Below are 12,740 nucleotides of genomic sequence, written 5' to 3' on the forward strand. Positions count from 1 at the left end.
GAAGTAGTAATAATATTAGATCTTACACATATATTGTATCCATTTTTCCAAATAAATTTGGTACGCCATGTACGCTATGTGACCATGTCGTCTGAGTATACACTACTTTCTTCTGGAGAAGAGGCTATTTTTATTAAGTAAGCCTTACATTCTTCATATGCAGAAATTACTTTTTATGTAAGAAAACAAGAATATAACAAGAAAAATGTATAATAAATTGTATCCACTACACAGACTGAAAACGTTAAATTAATTTTGCATTTTATTTCAACATTCGCTAGAAATGATTTATCATGGATCACTCAATTTAGATGATTATTGGCCTATATCCACTTTTCTGTAGATAATTTCAGGAGTTTTACCTGGTAAGATGATACCTGAATTCATCAGGTTGCGAGGAATCCCGATTACATGCTTTTAATACCTTTTGTTGGTGAGCCTTGTTACAAAACATACTGTTCGATTTCCTCACACTTTGATTATAACAAGTAGTTTTAGTGTCTACCAAATTTATAAATATATATTTTTCTAATTATCGTATTCGATTATGTAAATTCGTAGTGGGTTTTTTTTCAGAATTAACAAAAATGTATTCATTGATTTTTCAGATATCTGTTCACTACCGATATTTTACCTTTTTTAGTAAGATCATGGATGAATGAATGAAGTAAGTACTGCTAAAGTTTAGTCGAAAAGAACCGCCGCCGCCTTGCAATTCCTCTTACAATATGGTTTGTGGCATAATATATCCTGGATTTATATAGCGCCTAATGTTGTGAAACCTCAACTAAGCGCTGTACATTACCCAGTCATTTTTAACGTATGGTAACATACTCCTATAATCCAGTTAGTAATCATTGGAAAGTTGTGTCTTGACCTTACTGTGTACCCATCTGTACACCCGGGTCGAGAGAGGCAAACGTTAAGTAAGGATAGTAAAGTAGACCTACTGCTAAAGTTTAGTCGAAAAGAACCGCCGCCGCCTTGCCATTCCTCTTACAATATGGTTTGTGGCATAATATATCCTGGATTTATATAGCGACTAATGTGGTGAGACATCAGCTAAGCATTTTTTTGCGTCGTGACGTGTATGGAAACATACTCCCATAATCTAGTGTTAGTAATCAGCGCAAAGTTGTGGCTTGACCTTACTGGGTACCTATTTGTACACCCGGGTCGAGAGAGAATAGTGAGTAAGTAAGGATAGTGAAACGCAATGCGACGACCGTTGGATTTGAACCCACGATCTCACGATCATTGTCCCGAAAGTCCGACTGTGTCATTACATGGAGGCAAGAGTATATAAAATATTTGGTGGCGGATCTCGCAAAACGTATTTCATTTATTTATGACAAAAACATAACTTAATATGGTAAAATCTTATTATGTCTATATTAAATAAATAATAACAACTAACTATATATAACGATATATAATATGCATAACTTACTGTTATGAGCAGCAGGAAAAAAAGAAAAAATGATGGCGATGTCCAAGTGTATGCAGAAGAAAATTCACGAGTGACCAATAAATACAAGTTAAAGTTAAAACATTGATGATGTCCTGGTACGGACGTATGTTTTAATTTTTATAGGAGGTAAGTCGAGTGACTGGATGTGCGTTACGAAACATTAGAATCTACCAAGTCTCACATAATGTGTGCTGTATCCTAAGTCACTGTATTGAGTGCCTAAAAATAACTGAAAACCCATAGATATATCCAAGTATTTTAGATCTGCTAAAAACTCAAATAAGCCTATCTAAGTTTTTAGATCAAAGTGTTGGATTATATTGTATACCTGAAAACTCATGAAAAAGTGGATCATTCCGTCCTAAATTACGTCAGGTAAACATGACATTGTAGGATGTCAATGTCATTGTATGATGTCAATATGAAAAGATGCTTAGAAATAATACTTGCAAAGAATACAGGAAAGTACAAACCCGCCGCAAACAATGAATAGATCGCAGAGAAAACAGTCAATGAACACGACTATTCATATAAAGTGATAATAATAATTCAATAATAATTGCTCTCCTGTCACAAATGCATTTGTCAACAAGTTATGATCCGTAACAACGGATTAACAAAAAGTTTATAATTCATTATTATGTTTTTAAATTACAAATTATAATGTTTGCCACTCGAAAATAAAAACAGATGGCCTACACTTTTAATAACTTCCTGAAAATAACTATTTTTTCTGTTATATCGCGCCGTTCGGCGTAAATCGCTAGGATTTTTGGGTACACTAAAACAAATTGTGTAGATCAATCGAATAAATCGACGGCAATCCTGTCGTGTGTGGATAGTTAGTTAGCGTAATAGATAGTTAGCGTAATAGATAGTTAGCGTAATTAGGCCTAATGCCTTCTGTTGTGATCTAAGCATGGAGGTATAAATTTATGCCTCCATGATCTGAGGGTGCCCACCGCAGCCTTAATATAATAATGATCATAAGCTCTCATAAGTAAATCTAAACACTCATTGAATTATTGTTTTAAACATTAACAAGTATTTTTCTTTTAAATTTGAGAAATAATATTTAATAAATTGATTACAAATATCTATTTTAGATGTAATGGTATTGTCATTTATTGTAAGTTGTTTGGGATAGTTTCGACTTGACTTAGGGGATAAAACAGAATTAATAATGGACCAGTTTTTTTTAAGATTGCTTTTGACCATGTCAAATTGTAAAGAAAAATAATTCTTTTTTGCAGTGTGCGGCAAAGCTTATTAAACATATTGTTATATTTTGTGTATGTTAGTTTGCGATTAGGATCTTGTGATAAAATAAATTTTTGGAACAGTGCCCATTGAAATCGTAATCCGCCCACATTTTGAGTAAACTTACAAAGGTATTCTGGTTTCGGAAGGAACATTATTCTTAAATCTACTAATCAAAGGCGCCATAATAAATAATATCAACAGGTACTAAATAATACTATTTATCGTTCTTTAAACAAACATTTTATAACAACAATGTCTTCGCATGTTATCTCCCAAAAAAATAGGAAAAAAAATAAAGAAATTGGGGCTAGGGTAATTTTTCGGGTCCAATGGTTACTTTTACCGACCACTGGCTGCACAGTAGAATTTACCATGGTCTCAGTAAAGCTAACCATGCTGGCTAAAAAGTCCAATCTAAACGTGTCACTCAGGTTAACACATGACATTCACTTTGTGTCAATTGTTGTTTTTAACATCACAGTAAATTGTTATAAAACCTGGTAAAACTATAACTGCGTGCAAAATAGTGCAAACAATGGTTTAATCATGGACCTATAAATTAGTAGATCTCATGGTTAATTTTCCCAAGCATATATCGGTATCTTTATTTCCGCAAAACATAACAATAGTAGGCTACAATACAACAAAATAAGTGTCAGGCAACCAATAATTGAGGCGCTCATTCACAGTTAAAATATACAGTATAAATATAAAAAGAGCACATAAAGAAAATTGCAAAGGAAAACAATTTGCAATTGTGACTCGCTCCGACTGTTCTTGCACTGCTCCATGTGTGGTGGTGGCTCACGCGTTAAAGAAGCACTCAAGATGGAATGCTGACGTCATCACACGTTAATGAAGCACTCAACATTGAGAATAAACTATCAATCTATGGTGCATTATGGTAGGAACATTGTACTAAAAGTGTTGTTTTATGTAGGCCTACCCAAAACGGCGTGAAATCAATACAGATAATTATGATGCATAAATCTGGCCCGTCGCCAGGATTGCATATGGAGTAGTTCGAATTTGGGAAAGCCCATTAATGCCATTTTAAGTGTATGTTTTTCGAGCGTTCTAAAGTAGTAATTCGTTTAAACGGATTAATGACAAAATAATTCGTTTAACCAGATTAGTAATCCGTTCAAATGGATTACTAATTTGTTCAAACGGATTAGTAATTTGTTCAAACGAATTAATTATTAATTCGTTCAAACAAATTAGTAATCCGTTTAAACGAATTAGTAATTCGTTTGAACAGATTATTAATCCGTTGAAACAAATTAGTAATTCGTTTAAACAGATTATTAATCCGTTCAAACAAATTAGTAATTCGTTTAACCAGATTAGTAATCCGTTCAAACAAATTAGTAATTCGTTTAACCAGATTAGTAATCCGTTCAAATGAATTAATAATTTGTTTAAAAGAATTATTAATCAGTTCAAATTTATAATTCGTTTGACCGGATTTGATTTGTTTCAACGGATTACTAATCTGTTTGAACAGATTACTAATTCGTTCAAACGAATTAGCAATCCGTTTAAACAAATTAATAATTCTTTTAAACGGATTACTAATTTGTTCAAACGAATTAGTAATCTGTTTGAACAAATTAGTAATTCGTTTGAACGAATTAGTAATCCGTTTAAACAAATTATTAATTTGTTTTAACAAATTAGTAATTTGTTTAAACGGATTACTAATTCGTTCAAACGAATTACTAATTCGTTCAAACAGATTACTAATTCGTTTGAACGAATTAGTAATTCGTTGAAACAAATTAGTAATTCGTTGAAACAAATTAGTAATCCGTTTAAAAAATTAGTAATCCGTTTAAACAAATTACTAATCCGTTTGGACGGATTCCTAATTCGTTTGAACAGATTATTAATCTGTTTAAAGAAATTAGTAATTCGTTTGAACGGATTAGTAATCTGTTCAAACGAATTAGTAATCCGTTCAAACAAATCAGTAATTCGTTTGAACGGATTAGTAATCCGTTCAAACCAATTGCAACATATACAACAAGTGCCATTTAAAGTATATGTTGTAATCCGTTCAAACGAATTACAACATATACTTTAAATGGCACTTGTTGTATACTGTATGTTGCAATTCGTTTGAACAGATTATTAATCCGTTCAAACGAATTACTAATTCGTTAGAACGGATTACGTTCGAAAAACATATACTTAAAATGGCATTAATGGGCTTTCGTAATATTATAATCATGAATCATTCCTGATTCAAATGCAAAATGTGCAAATAGATCAAAAACTATTTTGTTTTTATTGTTTTGTAGTTACGAATATGACTGGTGATATTCGTCAACACGAATACGCTTTACGAATATGAAATGGGGATCAGCCCAAAGGTTTCACAAATGTATGACGTATCCGTTTTCGTTATCGTATTCGTAAGGTTGCGAAACGTCCCTATTAATCCGTTTAAACAAATTAGCAATTCGTTTGAACGGATTACTAATCCGTTCAAATGAATTGCGACATATACTTTAAATGGCACTTGTTGTATATGTTGCAATTCGTTTGAAAGAATTACTAATTCGTTTGAACAGATTATTAGGGAGTTTTCGCAACCTTACGAAACTTTTGAGCTGATCCCCATTTCATATTCGTAAAGCGTATTCGTGTTGACGAATATTACCAGTAATATTCGTAACTACAAAACGAGTATAGTTTTTGATCTATTTTGCACATTTTGCATTTGAATCAGGAATGATTCATGACTATAATATAATTATACCTTTATTGAAAGTAATTTACTAAAGTAATTTACTAAAATGCCAGTTCAATTTTGATAAATAGCAGTTTTTAAAGTCCTCACTCGCTTTGATGTTACGCTAGGCCTAGGCAGCCAAGCAACACGTACCTGCGCTTCGCTCAAATTTACCGCAGTCATATTTTGGACGGCGCCCTTAGTATTTCGTTGCCATGCGAAACAGATTTTTACTGGCTTACGAAAAACGAATACGTGTGCGTGGCGTATCCGTTGTCGTTATCGTATTCGTAAGGTTGCGAAATCTCCCTATTAATCCGTTCAAACGAATTACAAATTCGTTTAAACGGATTACGTTCGAAAAACATATACTTAAAATGGCATAAATGGCTTTCGTATCCGATTGTATTAAACAAATCCAAAAAGATTTATCTGAAGATTAACCGAATGTACAAACAATTTATTTAATTCTGAATGTAGTCCACAATGTCTTGTCTTTGAGATTATCATTGAATTATTGCTTTAAACATTAACAAGTATTTTCCTTTTAAATTAAAATGACTGCATTCCGTAGTGCATACATTAAATTGTCTTAAAAATAGGGTGGGTATTGTTTAAATGTATTTATTATTTAAAATTGGGTACAATACTTGGATAATGTTTAGCGGTTAATGCACATGCAATGATAGCCTATTAGGAAGGAGTATTGGTAAAATTTGAGATTAAACGTTTTCAGAGAATCGACAAAATATGTACAGAAGAAAACAGATTATAAGTGATCTTTTAAGATCCATAATAATAATAATAAATAAAATAATAAATAAATGCCATCGAAGTGAGAATAAGCAAAGCCCAAACAGATCTCACTCTATATTACAGTAAACAATTTATCAGTTTAAATGAATAAATATATATTATATCAAACTAAAAAAATAATGGTTTAATACAATTATTTTATATCGTTAAATACAGTGTTTGGTCAGAGAAGCTGTAATATTGAAATTGTTGGTGACCATTCACTTGATATTAATTGTTCCCATGGTCATGGAATTATAGAATTAATAATAAAAGTAAAAGCATCTGCCATTAATTGTAATCATTAGTACTGTACTTAAACTATATATACAGTACTTGCAATCTATTAGTCTGGGTTCCAGACAGAGTTTTGTCAAAATTTAGTAAAAAGATAAATATTTTTGCACATATGGCGTTTCATACGTATACTACTTGGTTTGGATATTTTCAGACAAAAATCGAAATAAAAAGAAATAAAATAAATAAATAGACAATGAATACAGACTTGGGGCAAGTTTAGCAATCTATCTGCAATACCTGGATATGTTCTGCGGGTACTCACTGGTGATCAACAATGAGTGTGTTCAACCGCAAAATTACTCTCATAAAACTATAGTATCTCTAATAATACAGGAACATATCGTGAATTTGAAGTAGTAGGACTGTGGCCCAAATTAAGTCCCGTTTGAAATCTGTACAATTTATACTTAAACTGAAAATGTGTCAATAACTTTTATAATAAAATCTCAGAGTACATTGATTCTAATGAGTACCATACGATACAATAATTACTATTACATGATCATCAGTAGGCCTAATTATTAATCTTCAGAAAAGCATGGTCTACTGGTCTATGGTCTACTTGTGTCCCAAACAGAAGACCATTCAGGTTCGAATCACGCATCATCCTCTCGCAAAGATGCTCGTTGCTCCAAAGTAAAATGTACAAATAAAGTTCTTATACACTCTCTAAATGATAATACGATTGTTCCATTCCATGAAATACACAATAAACAATTGATAGTATCAATTGTTTATTGTGTATTTGTTTCTTGTATACCAAACTTAAGATTGTCTTCGCCAACTTCTTGGATAGGAGGGCAATAATTGACGGCGGCACCATTGTCTTCAAAAACTCCATTGTTTCCTGCTGAAGCTGCGCCGGCGGCGTTGCCGTTGTCTTCAAACACTCCATTGCTTCCTAAAGCTGCGCCGGCGGCGGCACCGTTGTCTTCTAAAACTCCATTGCTTCCTGAAGCTGCGCCGGGTGCATTGTCGTTGTTGTTCTCGTCTTGTGAACCAACATCGTTGTTTCCAACCTCTTCAATAGAAAAAGCACCGCCTCCAACTCTAAGCCAAAACTTGTCGATGCCGATGTTTATATCTTCGTCTTTAATCCCAGTATTGTTTAGTTCGTGATCTCCCATGGCTGTGAAAGTATAATTTTGACATTGATTAATTATTTATTTTATTATGTGAAATGGGCCGGAGGCCATTGTTTGTTGAAATAAAAGAAAGAAAGATTCACACATATCATTTATTAATTTACTTATTCACTTACATTTATATCTTATACAAACCGAGATTCGAACCCGGAACATTCTGTATGTTGCAGACGTCCTAACCATTATAGCTTTCGCGGTATAATTCAATTGAAATTGAAAATTCCAGGCTGATCAGTATTTCATTTGAACTTTACAAATAAGGTACCCGTTAGAGTTTAAGTGTAAGATTGAAATTTCAGGGTAACAAACCGGCTACATTCTGATTGTTCAGGTGGGCCCAAGTTAGTTATTCTCAAACCCAGTTTTTTAACCCGGCAAATCTAACTTTACATTGGCTGGTGAATCTATTTAAAACTTTATGAACCAAGTATTATCGGTACTGAGACTTTCAGTGGTATAATACTATTTTTTAATCGGTTTATATACTAAATATATCTGGGTTATACCGTACTCTTTATTTCCTGTATTTCATTTCATTAAAAAAATATTTACATTATGAATTAATACAATATTACTTTTAAAGTTATAAAACATATATATCTATTTGTATAAATATCAAAACAGATATCATTTCAACAACAAAAAAGATGCGAAATACTTTACTTTTTGATTTCTCTATACCTCTCATATACCGATTTCAAGTGATTTATGTGAGATTTTTGTCCGTTAACTTTACAGTTATAAATATACAGTTTTTCAATCGGTATCCATGATTATTTTTATGATTTTCAATACCAAAACATCCTTTCTTTACCCAAAGTCACCTTTCTTTTAAATAATACGGTATAAATAATACGGTAAATAAATCTATTGTGACAGTTTTTAAGTTTCGTATTGATGGTTACTAAACTCTTGACAGGTCTATGTTTTTTATTGACTATTTACACACTGGATTATCAAATAATATAATGTTGACTCGGAGAGATATTGTCAAATAATGACTGTTTAGATCAAGTAAAGAATGTTTGTACTGTGTATTGTGATATTTTGTATAGTTTGTAAGATCATTTTAATCCAGACCTTTTTATTTGAATTGCCCCGAATTTTGAATTGAATTGAATTGAATTTATGAGTATAATAGTAGGCCTACAATCTACCTCAATTTAACTAAACATTTAAAAACAATCTCAATGTCATGCAATGTCAACAAAATCTTGGATCCGCCTGAAACAGACAAGTTCTAATTTAATCCATTAAAAGATTTTAAAAAATATATTAATGTTTTGTATTTCATTTACCCTCACGCACTCTTTGACCTCCCTCAGGTTTATTTCCAAAAAAATATTTTTGCCGCTTCACATTTTGTGAGGCAGGAGGGAATGACAACCTAATCACACGAATCCATCCACATGATCCATCGAATATAGTCAATTGAATTGCGTGTACGAAAATATGTAGCGTTTTGTTGTGAGAGGTCCGTAAAGCCACACTCTAGATCTACTAGTAACCCCCTTAGTAATCCACCTTATAGGTCAATCTATAATATCACATGGGGGTTACGAGTAGAGTCACAAAAACTTATGATGCAGCCGTATTTTGAAAATATGGAGATAATGCAATAATGTTGATCTCGGGAATAGGGAAAAATTGAGTGTTTTTGAGTTTATAAAATAAAGTTAGAATTCAAACAAATTATTTATTCGTACTGTTTTATTATTTGGCTATAATTTGCTTACCGGAAAAGTTTAGGGTGAGTTACTATTGTCAGGTGCCTAATTCAAGATTAGTAAAAGTAACCCACTACTCTAATAGTAACCCCCCCCCCCCCTTCTAATAGTAACCCATCCTAAAAACAATCAAAGAATATTAACCCAGGGTTACAATTAGAAGACTTACGGTACCCATACGTAGTTCAAGAATTTCAAAATTAAATTATAACCAAAAACTTACCGGATTAGCTACTGATTAAATTTACAAAATTACCTTTCTCGTCGATGATTAAAACGGCCTCAAATGATGAACGTCGGACCCCTTGGCCGCAGAACAGTCTAGTTTGTACGTTGAGCACGATTGCACCCGGCTTCTTCCCCACTTTTTCTAGACTGGATCCTCCCCGTATCCTGGGCAACAAATTCCCCGATGGACCCTCGCTACTCTTGGTTATACTGGGTGTACTCGCTAGAATCTAACTTATTCTCAATATTTAGTCAACTATAACTAGAAATTAAAAACAATCTCAATGCAAGATTCAAACTTTAACTTCTGAATCGATCATCAAACACCACGCGAAAACACACTTTGCGCTTAATTATCCATCCAAATACAGTAGCCTAAATTAAATTTGAATTGCGGCGATTCCTCACTGCTTTGGAATACTTATGAATTAATTACATCATAATTTTTGTAAATGGTCGACTCGTCGACTATGAACACACGAATGAGCAACAAGAATAGTGTGAATGTACCATTATGTAGGGTAATTAATATACGAAATGTGCGTATCCTAATAAAACAACCTCCTTACAAAATGTCTCAAAACCTCGTTTATATCTGAGTTTTCTCTATTATTTAGACAAAATCAGATATATTTCACTCATTAGATCGTAGTTTTCTAGCTTTATTTTAATCTAACAAATTAATTTAGATTACAAATGGATCGTTCCAATGGAAAGTACCGTCGCAGTGTTTTTCTCCAATTTTATCTTACTGATGGTACGCTCGCTTCGCTCGCGTACCATCTAGGTCGTGCCCACATGGTTCTCGAATACATAGTAATTTCAGCGTAAAAAAAACTGGCGATTTCAAATGTACGTACCGCAGGACTATAAAACATTTATTTATGTATTTATGTAGTCAACCAAAATTAGCACCGTGCGAATTACTTCCAAAAGAAAAACTTCTCACAAAATGAGTCCAAATGTTTGATTTAGACTCATTTAAACAAACCCAATTTGTGTTTTGTATCTAACATTATTGAGGGTTGGGGGTTTTTTTTAATAGGCCTATAAATAATATAACACTAAATAGAGTAAAACATTTCCGATTTAATAACTGTTAAAATTGTCACTGTCATAGTCGATTGAAATAGTAAAGTACATGTAACGATACATCACTACGACGTTTATATTTTTTTGTAATTATTAATTAATACAAACGTTGAGAAGCAACTGTCAGTAATAAAGTATTATTATTATTATGTGTTTATAATCTAAAAGTAGGGGCTACCCACACTCACAGTGATAAAGTTTATTAGTATATTTGTTTATATTATAATAAACAGTACCAACACACACAGAAATATGCGATTCAAATAATGGCTATCAAAAGTGGTTAATACCTATTTACATTAATTGTTTAGCTTTACAATACTACTGTATTTATGTTTATTCTCAAAGGGCCCATAAATTGACCTACTTGTGTTAAATCATGGAGGTATGCAAGCATGGTTAAACCAAATAATTTGGAATGTTCCATTCATCGCAAATCAATACATTTGTATAAACGTATATTAAATCTATCAAAATAGTATTTTTTAAAGAAAATCGGCCTGTCTTCAACATTATGATACTGTACTCGAGCTGTTCAACCGGTTTTCAGCTATTAAAAACAATTATCGTAGGAGGAGATAGGAAAATGCGAAGTATCCTCGTATTATGATGTACAGGTATTTTTCATGAGGACATCCATTAGACAGTGTATACCACGATCGAAAAACACCCTAATTGGGGCAAATCGTTGAACCTAAATTCGTTTTAATTGTCAATAACTAATTATCTAACTAAATCTAATTAGTAAACAGGGTTACATCAGGTGGTTAAAATCAGTACCGAGATTATAACCAACTTTATATACCATCGAGTAAACATTCTAGAAATAACGCGCGATTTACCGAATTTTGCCCTTACGTAAATTTATATATAGATTTCTAAATTAATAGTGTTATGAAATGACTTATACTTGCCGCTGAAATAATCCATTTTGTAATCTATAGCCTATTTTAAAGATTTATTTTAATTTGGTGATGGAAACAAAATATGCTTTCGATTTTTTAAGTGGGGGGTCTGTGGTGTATCCTTATTTTTAAATAGGAGATGGTGGCTTAGACACCAAACATTTGAGATAAAGTCGACTACGACCCGAGTCGCTATTGTATTTTTGTGAGGGTTCCTAATGATCACTTTTGGTTGGATGGACCACCCTCGTAAAATATTGTTGAAATAAATTAATTATAGCAGCTTAGGTGTATTTTATGAAATTTCTAAATCTACGGTTGATCTCCTACTGTATGTGAAATTCGCTACTGATTATATTTACAAAATTACCCTTCTCGTCGTCGATGATTAAAACGCTAAAATGCTAAGTTCGTGTCTGGAGCACGAATTAGCCCGGCTTCATCCTCACTTTAGACTGGTCACCTGGGCAAATATTCCCCGATGGACTCTCGCCACTCTTGGTTATACCGGGCTAGAATCTAACTTATTCTCAATATCTAGTCGAACTAACCAGAAATTTAAAAACAATCTCAATGATGACATAATAAATAAACTTACCGTGGCCTTAATAATAAAGACAATGTTCTGTAAGCTTTCACTTCAGTAAATTTCATTTAAATAAACAACGCAACAGTAGGCATTGCCTTGCCAGTTGAAAATCTACACGGTACATTTTTTTTATTTACACAGAAAATTATGATTGCGTAAAATATTATGCATTAAAATAATATTTAGCCCGATTAGGCGGAATGTCCGCTTTAATGTTCGGCCTGCTTTGTTGTGAGAGGTATAAAGGCCTACCCATCGTTGTCCAAGAATCTCAAAATGGAATGATAAACAAAAACTTATCGTTATATAGGCCTTAATAAAAAAAAAATGTTCTATTTAGTAATAATTAGCTATCACTTCAAGTAAACTGCTACACCAAAAAGCAAGCGCGGGTACAGCTCGAATGAAAGTTATTCAACGTCACGTCTCTCAATGGCCGGATGATGTACCATTATATTTTTAGGGTAACCAATGTACGAAATGTGCGT

Source organism: Antedon mediterranea, chromosome 3 (assembly GCF_964355755.1).
Source record: "Antedon mediterranea chromosome 3, ecAntMedi1.1, whole genome shotgun sequence".
Taxonomy (NCBI): domain Eukaryota; kingdom Metazoa; phylum Echinodermata; class Crinoidea; order Comatulida; family Antedonidae; genus Antedon; species Antedon mediterranea.